Source organism: Podarcis bocagei (assembly GCF_964188305.1).
Source record: "Podarcis bocagei genome assembly, chromosome: 5".
Classification (NCBI taxonomy): Eukaryota; Metazoa; Chordata; class Lepidosauria; order Squamata; family Lacertidae; genus Podarcis; species Podarcis bocagei.
The window spans coordinates 15,111,926-15,125,505 of NC_138129.1; the positions used below are offsets into that span (position 1 = coordinate 15,111,926).

Below are 13,580 nucleotides of genomic sequence, written 5' to 3' on the forward strand. Positions count from 1 at the left end.
CCTGGTCAGATTAAGTCCAATCGCAGATGCTTCTGGGGTTGCAGTGCTTATATCGCTTTACTGGCCAAGGGAGCCGGCGTACAGCTTCCAGGTCACGTGGCCAACATGACTAAGCTGCTTCTGGCGAACCAGAGCAGCACATGGAAACGCCATTTACCTTCCCGCTGGAGCGATACCTATTTATCTACTTGTACTGGTGTGCTTTTGAACTGCTAGGTTGGCAGGAGCAGGGACCGAGCAACGGGAGCTCACCCCGTCGCGGAGATTCGAACCGCTGACCTTCTGATCAGCAAGCCCTAGGCTCTGTGGTTTAACCCACAGTGCCAGCTGTGTCCCGGTCGGAGGTAGGGAGGGGAATTATTGGTTTGTTTTGCTTTTGTTTTTCTTAGGTGTTTTACATTTACATTCTGTATTTTTATGTTGGGAGCTGCCCTGTGAACACCCTTCGGAAGAATGGCGGCATGCAGATTTAATAAAGAACAATATATTGCCTCATGTGAAGAGTTTTTGTTGATTAAGCGGAATATAAATCTTGCCAGCTAAATAGATAAATAAAGTTGGGTGCTGAGGGGTGGAGAAGAGAGAAGCTTGGTTATCTCTTCTGACAGCAGAACCCCACGGTGGCCGCACCAAAAAGGGGCATCCAGGATCTGGAGCCAAAACATTGCAATGATTTGCCGCAGTTCTTTCTTCTGTAGATACGAAATGTTGATGTGAAGACCTGGGAAGCGTATTCTGTGTGTTCATTTTCAGCGCCATTTCCCCTTAACGCGAAACGGGGCCTTCTATTCTTCATGTTTCTAAAATCAAGCTTGCCCTCCCCACTCCCCAAATTAGGCCACCTGGATACGTCAAATGAAAAATCTAAATGACAGCCTGCATTTGTGGTGAGGAAGTCCTAAACTTTGCTATAATTTGAAGGAGCACAAGCTCTGTTATTAGATTATGCAGAGGGCAGGTTGAACGTCAGCTTCAATTTGAGCGTCTGTCGGCTGCGTTCAAGGGAGCTGGAATGCATCAAACATTGGCCCATGTTGGCAGGCAAAACAGTAGGCTGAAATTTCAGACTATCTAGAAACCACACCCTAAGAGATTGCGCCCCCCTCCCTGAAACAGTCTGCCTATTGAAACAATGCCAATTCTATGCTTTGACCGGACAAGCAATTTTTCTCCTTCTAGCCAAACATGTTGCCTTTCTTCCTTTATTTTGGTTTGTGTCATTGGTGCTGTGTGGTATGCGTCACTTTAATAGCCTTCCAAGCTTGTGTTTTTTCCTTTCGAGGTGCCTTCTGCCATGACAGCATCTAATGCACTTTGACTGTGCAAAGTGCAGTTTCTGGATGGGGGAAAAATATCTCTCTTTCCATATTCCCTTGCCGTGCGAGCTGTACTCCTGGGACACTCTTGGGGCACATTAATGCAATTTGCAAGCTGCTTGGGGAATCTTTCAAATTATCTCCAGCAACATAAAAGCAAGTGCCATGCCCTTGGAGGTTTTTTTTTGGGGGGGGGGCGGGGTTCATAAAGCATGGAAATGTAATCGTAGAAGGGCTGGGAGCCACCGAGTTCACAGCTGAAACACATTTCCTTAACCATCTGCAGTACATTCAATTAGTCAATAAGGCTGCAGTCTTGTGACCCCCTCAGAATGTGTCCCTGGGGCCATAGGATAACATCAGACCTCCCCCTCTGCAATCCAACCTCAAGTGGGGGATCCAATGAGAAGAGATCCTTTTCCCTGCTGTTTTGGCAATGTCTACTATACCCACCCTGTATGTACTGATGCTGGAGCTCCTATATGGGTAGTGGGCTATTTGAAAGGATGCAGACATAATAACAACGCTCTTCACACTTGTGATTCCTAGTACAGTAACTGGTATTCAGAGGTATACTGTCTCTGACAATGGGAAGTACAACACAGGAATATGCATCTGTCCCATACGAGGATCGAACCTGCGACCTTGGCATTATCAGCACCATGCTCTTAAGCATCCGGGTTCTGAGACTTGAATAAGAATCCACGTGGCATAAAGCAAGGGTGGGTGTGGCCTTCCTGTTGGATTTGGTGTGTTTTACAATGCCCTGGTATTTTATGGAAAATGAAAAGCGGTATTAAAAAAACCCTTTCAGTGAATATAAATTCGAATAATGTTTTTAAGGTCCCGTGGATCATAGTGGCAAAAGTTAAGCAAATACTCTGTGCAGGAAAATGAGAAGCTGCTCACGGTCACTTTACCTGTTGAAATAGTACTATTCCCTGAACACTTTATGTGGCGCTCTGAATTGTACAACAGGGGACCAAATACTCTTGAGACCTTTCCCTGCAGTCTCTGGCAGAGCTGAAGTGTCAAATATTTTCCCCTTACTTTCCCAACAATGTATTGCCTTTTTCAGTTCCACCCTGGACTGGTCACTATCTCTTTCCCCTTAAAAAATCCCCACTCTTGCATGCTGTACCCTTTGAATATTTATCGGTTTCTATCATTTCCATACCATTCGCTTGTCAGCCAGCCAGCCTGTATGTTACTAAGCTCCTTTTATCATACCTCATAACAAAAACCTCTCATAATTCCTTTGGATGGACCTTCAAGTCTTGCCAGTCCCCCTGTTTTGTGTTGCTTGGGATGAAGCCCCTGTTTATTTTACTATTATGTGGTAGGTGGTCCTTTTGCTTCCAGGCCTGCGATCACTATTAATTACTTAGACCCTGGAAATACTTCTGGCAACCTGATTAATAGTTGCGCTCTTCAGAAAGCACCATAGGAGATGAAGAACAAGGGAGGGCAAGTTCCTTATGTATCAACGTAGAAGAGACCACAATGGCCATTAATATGGAGCTTCCATGCTTGGGTATGCAAGGATAACATACGTCTTCTATCGGCTTGAAAGGAATTTAACTTCAAAAACAGTCTGTCTTGCTTCCTGTTATAGCTCCATTTCTTTTGAACTTAGAAAGATGGAAACCTGCCTTATGCAGAGTCGGACCCATCTAGTTCTGTATTGTCCACGCTTAAGAACAGAGCTTAAACCTTGAAATCTCTGCAGTTCAGCCACTGACTGGTGCAATAAATCTGTTGCTGCCATATCCCCGACAACTGGCCAGTCAGCCGCTGCTTAGAAGCCTGTCTGGAGTCTCAACAGACTGGCAGTCTGCTACTTGGGCAAGTTCAAGGTGTTGAAGAAGGCCCTAGGCAGCTCAGGAACAGGTTCCTTGAGGACAATGCTGTTTTTCTAGAAAAAGAGGTGCTGGAACTCATCACAAACTCACCATTCTTGTTCTCTTAGAATGGCAATGGTGCCCACCTGAGAGGTGCCAGAACTTGAGTTCTGGCTGAAAGGAAAGCCCCTTTCGAGGGACTGCCTTATCCCCTACATAGCCAGTCCGTCGCTGTTGTCTGTGGGAATAGCTTCTCCTGCAAGCTCCAAAGATCTCAGAAGTTCGCTCCGCAGTAACTCAGAGCAGGGTTTTTCGTGTGGCTGCCACCGTTTTGTGGGATAGCATTTCTGTCAAGATACAAGCAGGCGCCCACTAGCAGCTTTTTCTGGAAACAGTCGGAAGACTTTTTTTTTATCTGCAGACTTTCCCAGCCAGATAAATGGGCCCTTGTCACAAATGTCTATTTTGTATGGTGGTAATAATAGTAATAATAATAATAATAATAATAATAATAATAATAATAATAATAATAATAATAATAATAGTAATTGCCCATCTGTCTGGGTTTCCCTGGCCACATCATCATCATCATCACCAAGCGATAAAACATCAAACATTAAAATGTTCCCTAAACAGGGCTGCATTCAGATGTCTTCTAAAATCAGATAGTTGTTTATTTCCTTGACATATGATGGGAGGGCATTCCACAGGGCGGGCGCTGCTACCAAGAAGGCCATCTTTAACTTTGCTTTAAAAGTAACTGCTGTTTTAGGTTTCCTAAAAACTGTTTCGCTGTTCTAATTTCACATTGCCTTGAGGTGATTGCGCAGAAAGCCATTTATAAGTTAAAGTGATCAGTTAAACAACAACAACAACAACAACAGTTTTGAGCCAAAACATCCTGTTCCTGAATTGCTATTGTTCCGTGGTTACTTTTCTTTCAGTTATTTACGCCCCTGTCTGAACTTGCTTCAGGAAGCAGGGCCACCTCCCCACCTCAGTTATTTTTCCTTCACAGACATTTCAGCCCGTTTTCTCATCCTTCCTTCTGCCATACACTTCTCCCATGTATTGTTATGGTAACCTGGATTCCCCTGCCCCCCCCCCAAAATTTTTTTTTAAATTAGATTAAAAATGGGGCTCTGAACATTTTCCTTGCCCCAGGGGTCAACCTAGGTTTGCCACACAGTTGCCCACTGTGGAACAACCATCCAATTCCCAGCCACCCTATGGAGTGTGGAGTGGCAAAATAACAATATTTTTAATTAAATAAATATACATTGTCGCAGCCACTAGCTGGAGTAGTACATAACAACTGGATGTGTTTCCTGGTGGTTCTAAGGATTTAACTTCTGTGCCAATTTTTAAATGCCCGCTGAAAACTTTTCTAGTCCTCTAGGCCTGTGCAGGCAGTTAGGAGTACACCCCCCACACTGGACTGTTGATAATTGTTTTTGCCTTTTTAAAAAGCTTTTTATGATTTTATTGTTTGGTTTTAGGTTTATTATACTGTTGTAAACTGCTGTGATATGTTTTTAATGATACAGCGGTATATAAATATTTTAAATAAATAAAATAAAATGCATGCTTCGCACTTGCATGTGACAAGCCTGCTAGCTGATTTTCCACTTAGAGAAAAGCAACTTTGGAAAGGGTCAGGTTGGAGGAGGGAGGCTACAGTTTAATGATTTCCCTGCTTTTCCACTCAAAATGGCAATCTAAACACCCACAATGCTGTCTTTTCCCCCTGTGGGGATTCAAAATGCATGTTTGTGGCATGTTTGTATGTCCGTGATGTGTAATTATTCCCTCAGACTTTATATTTGTTAGTGTTTGTTTGTGTGCTTAGCACTGAAAGAGCTGGTCTCAAGTTCGTGCCTGCACAGTTTTTAACAGCAATTTAAGAGTCAATAGGTACAAGTGGGGCCCTGCAACAAAATGTTGCAGCATGGAGTGCTTTTGTTCAGGATTTCAGATAATGCATTCCATTCAATCCCCAGCACCTATTATTATTATTATTATTATTATTATTATTATTATTATTATTTATTACTAAACTAGGTGGAACATTGGCCTGATTCAGAATAATCGCCACTCAAAGGTTTTTATGATCACCATAATTCAGCTATCTCCTTTTCCTTTATATTCATTCTTGGTGTGCTAAAAGTCATTCTCATCATGACCTTTGGCCATGACAGTTGCCTGGTGAGCATTTCTCCTTAAACTGCCCCCTTGTGGTGAAGTCTTGAAGTACAACATGGATTTCTACTATCACTTCCGTAGTTTGCATCAGAGAGCTTTATGCTTAAAACTCCTCTATCCTACCAAAAGGGACTTTTTCCTTTCAGTATTCTCGGGATTCTTTCCGGCTTTCCCCAGAAATTCTCCAAACCCGCACTGCCAACATTTCCCAGACTTAATTTGGTTAAGGGACAGTGTCAGTTGAAGGTGTCTAAAGCTCTTTCTACATTTCCAGCTCACTGAAATGAAAGCATTCAAACTTGCTTGAACCCTCCAGATCTAGGAACCATTGTTTTTATAAAATTATTCCTTCTGGAAAATGAGTCTTGGGCTCAAAAGTCATTACTGACTGCAGAAAAACAGACAATGGCCGTTAGCTTAAATTTGAGATGTTCTTCCTTCTTTCATTCCTCCTAATGAGAAGGGAGGGTTGGTTTGGGGTTTTTTTCAGCCCCCAGCGTTCATGTTGTGGGGAAGGGAAGGGTCACAAATTCTATCGACAGCACCTCTAGGAAGGGCTATCTAAAATGGCTGCTCTTCAGTCCTGACCTAGATGGACCAATGGTCTGATCTGGTATAAGGCAGCTTCCATATCTTGGCTTTAGCCTCAGCTGCTGTTATTTCTCCCCCAGTAGAAGGAGGAAAATTGGGAGGCAAGAAGGCTGGGGCTGAACCATTAGGAGCCGAGGTTGGACTTGGCTATTAATGGCCTGGTGATTTCTGAAATTGGAGTTCGTTTCCAACTCTCCCGTTTCAAAATTCTTCTCCATCCCTGTCTCTTCCATATAGGTGAAACAGAGCTCCTTAACCACACCTTTCATTGTTTCTTGGAACGCGTTGCCTTTATTAAGATGGCCAGGTCAGTTGATGGGGGAGTTGTGCGCCCAGGTACGTCAGCTCTGCTAGGGCCCATACTAACTGCACTGTGATGGCCTGGGACTCGGGCTCGGACTTGGAGCCAGAGTCGTCTCAGTCTGAACCGGATCCTTAGCCTCAAGCGGCATCTGAACCAAGTCTGCGGCCTGATTCTGAAGAGCCCCAGTCTGCACAGGTTCCCAGGCAACAAGCACCAGCTGGGCCGAGTCAGGGGCCTGAGCCTGCCCTGGCTCCAGATGTGGGGATTACCTCGTTGCCTTCAGCCGGGCCATCACTTACAGCTGCTCCACTACCGGTTCGGTCAGGAGAGGCTGAGGCGGCCTCTGGGTCTAGTAACCCACCGACATCTCCCGAGCTGCAGAGACGAAAGTCTGAGAGAAGGAGAGAACTGAGTACTCGCAGGAGGAGTGCTCACCTTCGGGCGAGACAGGGAGGTGAGTCACCAGGGGATCAGAACCGGCCGTTACCCCATCAGAGATAAAAGGCTGTCGGATCCAGCCCCAGGTTGCAGGAGCAATGTTGCTGTTGGCCAGAACCTGCCTGAGACCCTGTGCCTGACCTTGCCTGGTTTTCTGCCTCGTGTCCTGCCTTGGTCCTGTCGGACTGACTCCTCACAGAACCCTTGGATTCGGGACTGTACCTGGACCGCATTGCTCAGGTTACCCCCAGGCCCAGCACATGCACTTTGCTTCCTGGCCCTCCGTCTAAAGGGCACAAGCAGAGTCTGCTGGATCAGGCCAGTCCATCATCTTGTTCTCAGAACAGCCAACCAGGTGTACTCTCTTCATTTGTGATTCACTGGCTCTGGCAGTGGATTTGAACTACATCTACCCTTGCTAGAAGCCATTGATAGCCTTGTTCTCTCAGTCCATTGCCTGCTCTGTTCCCTTCCTGCAGCCACCTTACCTCTGGACTCCTTGCCTCTCCTGTCCCTTTAGCTTGCCTGAGGATTCAGTCCCAGCCAAACTGACAACCCCTCCCCCCCCCGAAAGAATTTGGACTGCAAATATTCTCTGAGCTTTGTTCTTTGACCAGTTGGAATTTTTATGAGCATTCTCACTTCATTCAGTCGATGTTAGAAGCTTCACTGCCACAAGCACAATGCAATACAGATTCTCCCAGAAGTAAAAACATCTTAGCCGGTTGCGCTTTCACTTTTTCCCCTTTGCCAAGTCTTATCTTCTATTAGGAAAGAAAGAAAACACAACCTTTTCCCTTCTTCAATGTGTCGGAGCCCTGTGATTATCTTGCCAAAGTGTCTGTGATTCAAAACAATGCCGGCTTGGTGCCTCTGCCAAGGAGACATAATAAGGATTCAGTCAAAGAGCAGCGCCACACATTGGCTCAGAAATGTTAGCATGCGCAAACATTTCGGCGCTAAGCCATCAGTAGTAAACATCTGGAATAACTACACTGATTCAAGTGTGTATATACTGATGTAAACAGTAAGTGATTCTGGTCCATTAGCACTGCACATTGAGACTTTTTTTATTACTGTTTGTAGCAGGGATGTATTTTTACTCATTTAAGTAAAATAAAGTCTTTGTTTGGGTTCACAGCCTGTGGCAGGATCCAGCATCTTGGGACAGGCTGCTGGGCCTCCAAAACCCCACTGCGGTTGCTGCCCCCCCCACTTGTTCCCTGTATAGGTTGCTGGCCACTGTGAGCCACCCACTGGTTTAATTTCCCACAATGTTCCAACATTGGTGTCCCTCCAGGGAGCTGAAGGCAGCATGCATAGTTCTCCCCTTATTTAATCTGCACCACAACCCTGTGGTGCTAGGTTAGGCTGAGAGGCGGTGACTGGCCCAAGGTTACCCGGTGAGCTTCCTGGCCGAGTGGGAGTTTGAACCCTGGTCTATCGTGCAACACTCTAACCACTACACCACACTGGACTGGCAATGTCAAGGCCAGGGGTCAGCAAACTTACACCGGGCCGGAGGGCGGGGGAGTGCATGCCCAAACGTGCGCGCACGCACTATTTCCAGCGCACTTCCGGGACAGAGGAGCATCGGAAATAGCTTGTGTGCATGTGCACAGGCCTCCTCCAACCTGTATGTGCACTGGAAATAACACTTGCGCATGCACAAATAACGCTTACGCATGTGCAGAAGCTATTTCCAGTGCTCCTCAGACCTGGAAGTGGGCAACAGTGCAGTGCTGGTAAGAGCAGGCAGCAGGCAGCGGGATAAACGAGTCCCTCGGGCCTTATCCGGCCCATGGCCCTCAGTTTGGGAACCTCTGGTCAAGGCTCTTTCTTATGGTTCGCTGTCTTTTACCTGGACTTCAAATAACAGAGGGCTCTTTCAAATACAAGACTGTCGTTGAACAGCACTTCAAAGAGAGTCCTAGGCATAGTAGGATATGTGGCCAATCTACAGGAAGTGCCCATCAAAATAGTGTTTGTTTGTTTGTTTGTTTGTTTGTTTGTTATTTACAGCATTTCTAACCCACTTGTCACTGAATATTTTCAGTCCCAGAGCAGGCGGGGGGTGAGGGGTGGGTGTTTGTGTGGAGTAGTAAAAATAAACAGAGAAAACCAACAATATACAAAAGTTCCAAAAATCATATAAACAGGTACAATAAGTTACATATTAACACTCCATTCATAAGGAAAACAAGCCAAACCATGAGAAAAATTATTTCTATACATATGTTGCAAGTCACAGCAACAGCCAAGGCGACATTTTTCCACCTTCGCCGCATCAAGCAGTTGGTCCCTTACCTTTCCCGCCCCGACCTGGCCACAGTGATCCATGCAACAGTCATCTCCAGGCTTGACTACTGTAACTCGCTCTACGCGGGGCTGCCCTTGAAGCTGTCCCAGAAACTCCAGCGGGTACAAAATGCTGCAGCGAGGCTCCTCACAGGGTCTCTACCATGGGAGCATATTCATCCAGTGCTTTTCAAGCTGCACTGGCTCCCGGTGGAGTACAGGGTCAGATTTAAGGTGCTGCTTTTGACCTTTAAAGCCCTTCACGGCCTAGGACCCTCGTACCTACGGGACCGCCTCGCCTGGTATGCCCCACGGAGAGCCTCAAGGTCCATAAATAACAACACCCTAGTGGTCCCAGGCCCTAAGGAAGTTAGATTGGCTTCAACCAGAGCCAGGGCCTTTTCAGCACTGGCCCCAACTTGGTGGAACGCTCTGTCTCATGAGACCAGGGCCCTGCAGGATCTGATCTCTTTCCGCAGGGCCTGTAAGACAGAGTTGTTCCGCCTGGCCTTTGGATTGGAGCCAATTTGATTCCCTCCGCCCCCTTTTTCTTTTTTCTTTTCCTTCTCCTACAATGAGGCTCCATTTTAATATTTTAATGTTCCATTATTTTAATGTTGTATTTTATTTTTGTTTTTAAGTTGTAATCACTCATCTTGTTTTTATTATTGCTTGTAAGCCGCTCTGAGCCCGGCCTTGGCTGGGGAGGGCGGGGTATAAATAAAAATTTATTATTATTATTATTATTATTATTATTATTATTATTATTATGTATGTAAAAACAAACGCAAGACATTCAAATAGATTACAGAACTCGTGTTTTTAGCAGCAGCTCCCACCTCATTTTTCAGAATCCTAGCCAGCAAGCGGTTTATGGCAGAGAAAAATCATATTCGTTAATGTCCCCATTTTACAGATGGGCAAATAGAAGCTGTAAGAGAAATACTTCTGAAATATGGTCTGGGGCCACCTTGAAAGGTTTATTGCGCAAAAGGAATGTGAAAACCAGCTTCCTTAGTCCTGGTCCACAGTTTGTCCCTTATTCTACATTGATTCAAACTTAGAGAATAATTAATAATAATAATAATAATAATAATAATAATAATGAGGAGGAGGAGTGGCAGGGGGTTAGCTCAAATGACTGAAAACTTGGAGGAAAAGCTTATTCAGAAAAAGACACTGGTGTTAGAGACCAGGGCAGTATCTCTCTTCCACTAGTAGAAGCCTCACCGACTTCTGTTGTGTATTTTTTTTCAAAACTATCAAGTTAAAGGCTTGGTTTGGCTGCCTATTCTCCCATTGCCTAAGCCAGTAACATCCGCTGCTACAGGAAATTAGGTAAGTGACAAGATTACTGTCCTTGTAAAAGGGCAACAGGAAAGGCTTTATGTTCCTGTGTTGCAATTCAGCTGTTGCCCATCAGCAGTAAATTTGGCAAGGGAGAGGAGGCAGGGTTGGGAGGAGGGGGGAGTGTCTAGAGATCGGGCAGGCTAGAAACCTATTAAATTAAAACGGGATTGTTTATTGGACACGTTTCAAAGTGGTGCTGTTTGTACGCGCGCTCAGCTTTTAATAGTTCCACTCTGGCCGCTGCGGAGCTTTGTGTAACTCGGATCTTGATTTGGTTAGCACACCAAAATAGTCAGCCTTTTAAAATGTCTTGCTGCATGCAATGGCTGACGGAGCCATATGTTCCCAGAAACTTGAGGATCTCCCTAGACCTCGCTTTGGGAAGGGAACAAATGAGGAAACAGACATTAAACCCACAAGCCTGATTGCAACATTCCTCTCCTTCTCACGAGCCCCAGCAACAGATCCCCAGAAACACACCATAAAGGCTTTCTAGTAAAGGTAAAGGGACCCCTGACCATTAGGTCCAGTCGTGGCCGACTTGGGTTGTGGCGCTCATTTCGCTTTATTGGCCGAGGGAGCTGGCGTACAGCTTCCAGGTCATGTGGCCAGCATGACTAAGCCGCTTTTGGCGAACCAGAGCAGCACACGGAAACGCCGTGATACCTTCCTGCCAGAGTGGTACCTATTTATCTACTTGCACTTTGATGTGCTTTCGAACTGCTAGGTTGGCAGGAGCTGGGATTGAGCAACGGGAGCTCACACCGTCATGGGGATTCAAACCGCCGACCTTCTGATCAGCATGCCCTAGGCTCTGTGGTTTAACCCACAGCGCCACCCGCGTCCCTAAAATACTGTTAGGCTTTCTAACAGTATTTTAAATGTATTATCAAATCACTTCTTCACTGTTTTATATGGTATTGTTACATACCAACCCCAATCTCCAGGTGGAAGATTCCAGGGGTTGCAGGTGTGTTTACCATAGTCTGCGTTCTCTTCTGGGAGAATGAGGCACAACAGAGAGACAGTGATCTATTGCTTATTTACACTTACAGTGGTACCTCGGAAGCCAAACACAATCCGTTCCGGAAGTCCATTCGACTTCCAGAATGTTCGGAAAACCAATCTGCAGCCAGTCGGAAGCTGCGGAAGCCGTGTTGGACGTTTGGGTTCCAAAGAACGTTCGCAAACCGGAACACTCACTTCCAGGTTTGCTGTGTCCAGGAGCCAAAACGTTCGACTCGCAAGGTGTTTGGGTTTCAAGGTACGACTGTATCTACAACCTGAACCCACGTGATGGGATTCCACATCCCATGCGCAGCACGGCATTCAGAGAACAGCAGAAAGCCATCTTGCATCTCTTTGTTGCAGCTTTCCCCCTCCAGCCCGCATCGTGTTCTGCTTGCAAAACCGGCAATTTTTCTGTTCGCTTAGGCCAGCCACACCGAAATCCTGCAGCCCTTTGGTCTCTAGTAACACACAGCTGGAAAGAGGTCTCTCCCCTCCTGGTCTGGCAGTGTCCACTCTCTCTTGATGGTTTCCTTGACGGGCCATTGCTGGTCTTTGTGCTTTATGGACTTTACTTACATTCATCTGGCCCTGCTCAGTTAGCCTGGCTCATTAGCATAAACTAAATCCAGAATTTTCTGTGTTTGGCACAGTTTAATCAAACCTTGATTACTTCTAACTTTTACTAATTCTAAGAATTGCGTGCGACTTGCACCCACAAACCCCAGCACCCATGACCTGTAACAATATCTAGTAATATCTATTATATGCATTATCACATAATTTTTATCATTTCTAGGATGTTCAGTATACAATTACATATTTAGGTTATTGCATGTTATTAAAAATGCATTTTTTAAAAATGAAGTATTTTATGCATGTCTCAAAAAGTAATTATATTGTTCTCTTGCCAACAGTGCAGTGTTAGAAACTGTTTCACGATCTGCTGGGTGCTACTCAGATTTGGGGATTGTGGCCTTTGCATGTTTCTCTGCTACTGTTTCCGTTGCCACCTGTTGGCCTTCCTTGAGACCCGGACCTTCGGGTCTCCCTTTCTGGAAGCAAATGCTTTTTTTCCAACTGTCTACATAGTTGCTCTATATTTAGCCAGAGGATAGCAAATAGATCTGTAATCCTGGTGCTTAAATTAGAGCTAAGACAGCACCAGGATCTTCCTTGCTGAGTACTAGAAAGTTATGTATCCTGTAAATTAGAACCACACTGTTGGAAACAGAGGCAAAGAAATCTAATCTAGAGCCACCTGGCTAGACATCCAAGGAGAGAGAGATAGCCTTGTTGTTGTGCCACAGATTAGACGGATGGATTTATTTAATCTCTTTCATATAAAATACTTATATCTCACCTTTCCACTTGATAAACTTTCAGAGAGAGAAAGGGTATACCAAAAACACAAATCATGAAAACCTATAATGGGGCTGCTGCCTAGTTGAAGAAACCTGAAACCAATCAGTTTATTAAATTAAATTTGTGCACACACATACACATATGCATTAAAACAGTGTGCACACACAAAAAAATGTTTGTGGGAGAAGTTTTGCAAATAGAATTATTAAACTAGAGGCAAGTCTGGTGTTTGGCTTTCACAGATGACTTCCTCATCTTCTCCCCTCAAACAGTCCTGGGAAAAATAGTTTGTTAAGGGTCCTGGGGATTGTTAGGAGACACCCCCCCCCCATTCTCCTCTCAGAGCTATACTTCCCAGAGTTCTCTGTGATGAGGGATCGATTGCTCAGCCACGCTGGGAATTGTAGCTCTGGGAGAATAGGGGTCTCCTAACAACTCCCAGCATCCTTCACAAACTACAGCTCCCAGAGTTCTTTGGGAGAAGCCATGAGTGCTTAAAGTAGTATTATGATGCTTTAAACGTACAGTGTGAACACGGCCACTTGGTTGTGCACAAGGAGGGGAGGGGGGAGTCCATTTGTGCAAGTGAAACTCTGTTCGTGCAGTGCTAATTACAACTCACATTTTTTAGTAATATTTTAAAAATGATTAAAAGTTGCAGTCCTAACATCTTCTGCAAGCAAGCCAGTTTCCCTTTCTCGCTCTCTCGCTCTCGTTCATTCTCTATCAGGCTGCGCTTCCCATTTGTAAAATGGGCACAACAGTGACATAATCTAAGGAGTTTGTCTTCACTGCAGCCAAGACAGAGAGCGCAGTGTATTTTGCAGCTAAATTTTGCATCTGTAAATTCTGCATCTATAAATTACC

The 13,580-nt window shown here is 45.2% G+C and overlaps 1 protein-coding gene across 1 annotated transcript in view; it reads left to right on the top strand.

The window, feature by feature from the left end:
- APCDD1L (APC down-regulated 1 like) overlaps nucleotides 1-13,580 on the top strand; it is a 48,234-nt gene that overhangs the window by 20,885 nt on the left and 13,769 nt on the right. The gene's annotated exons all lie outside the window — the stretch shown is intronic.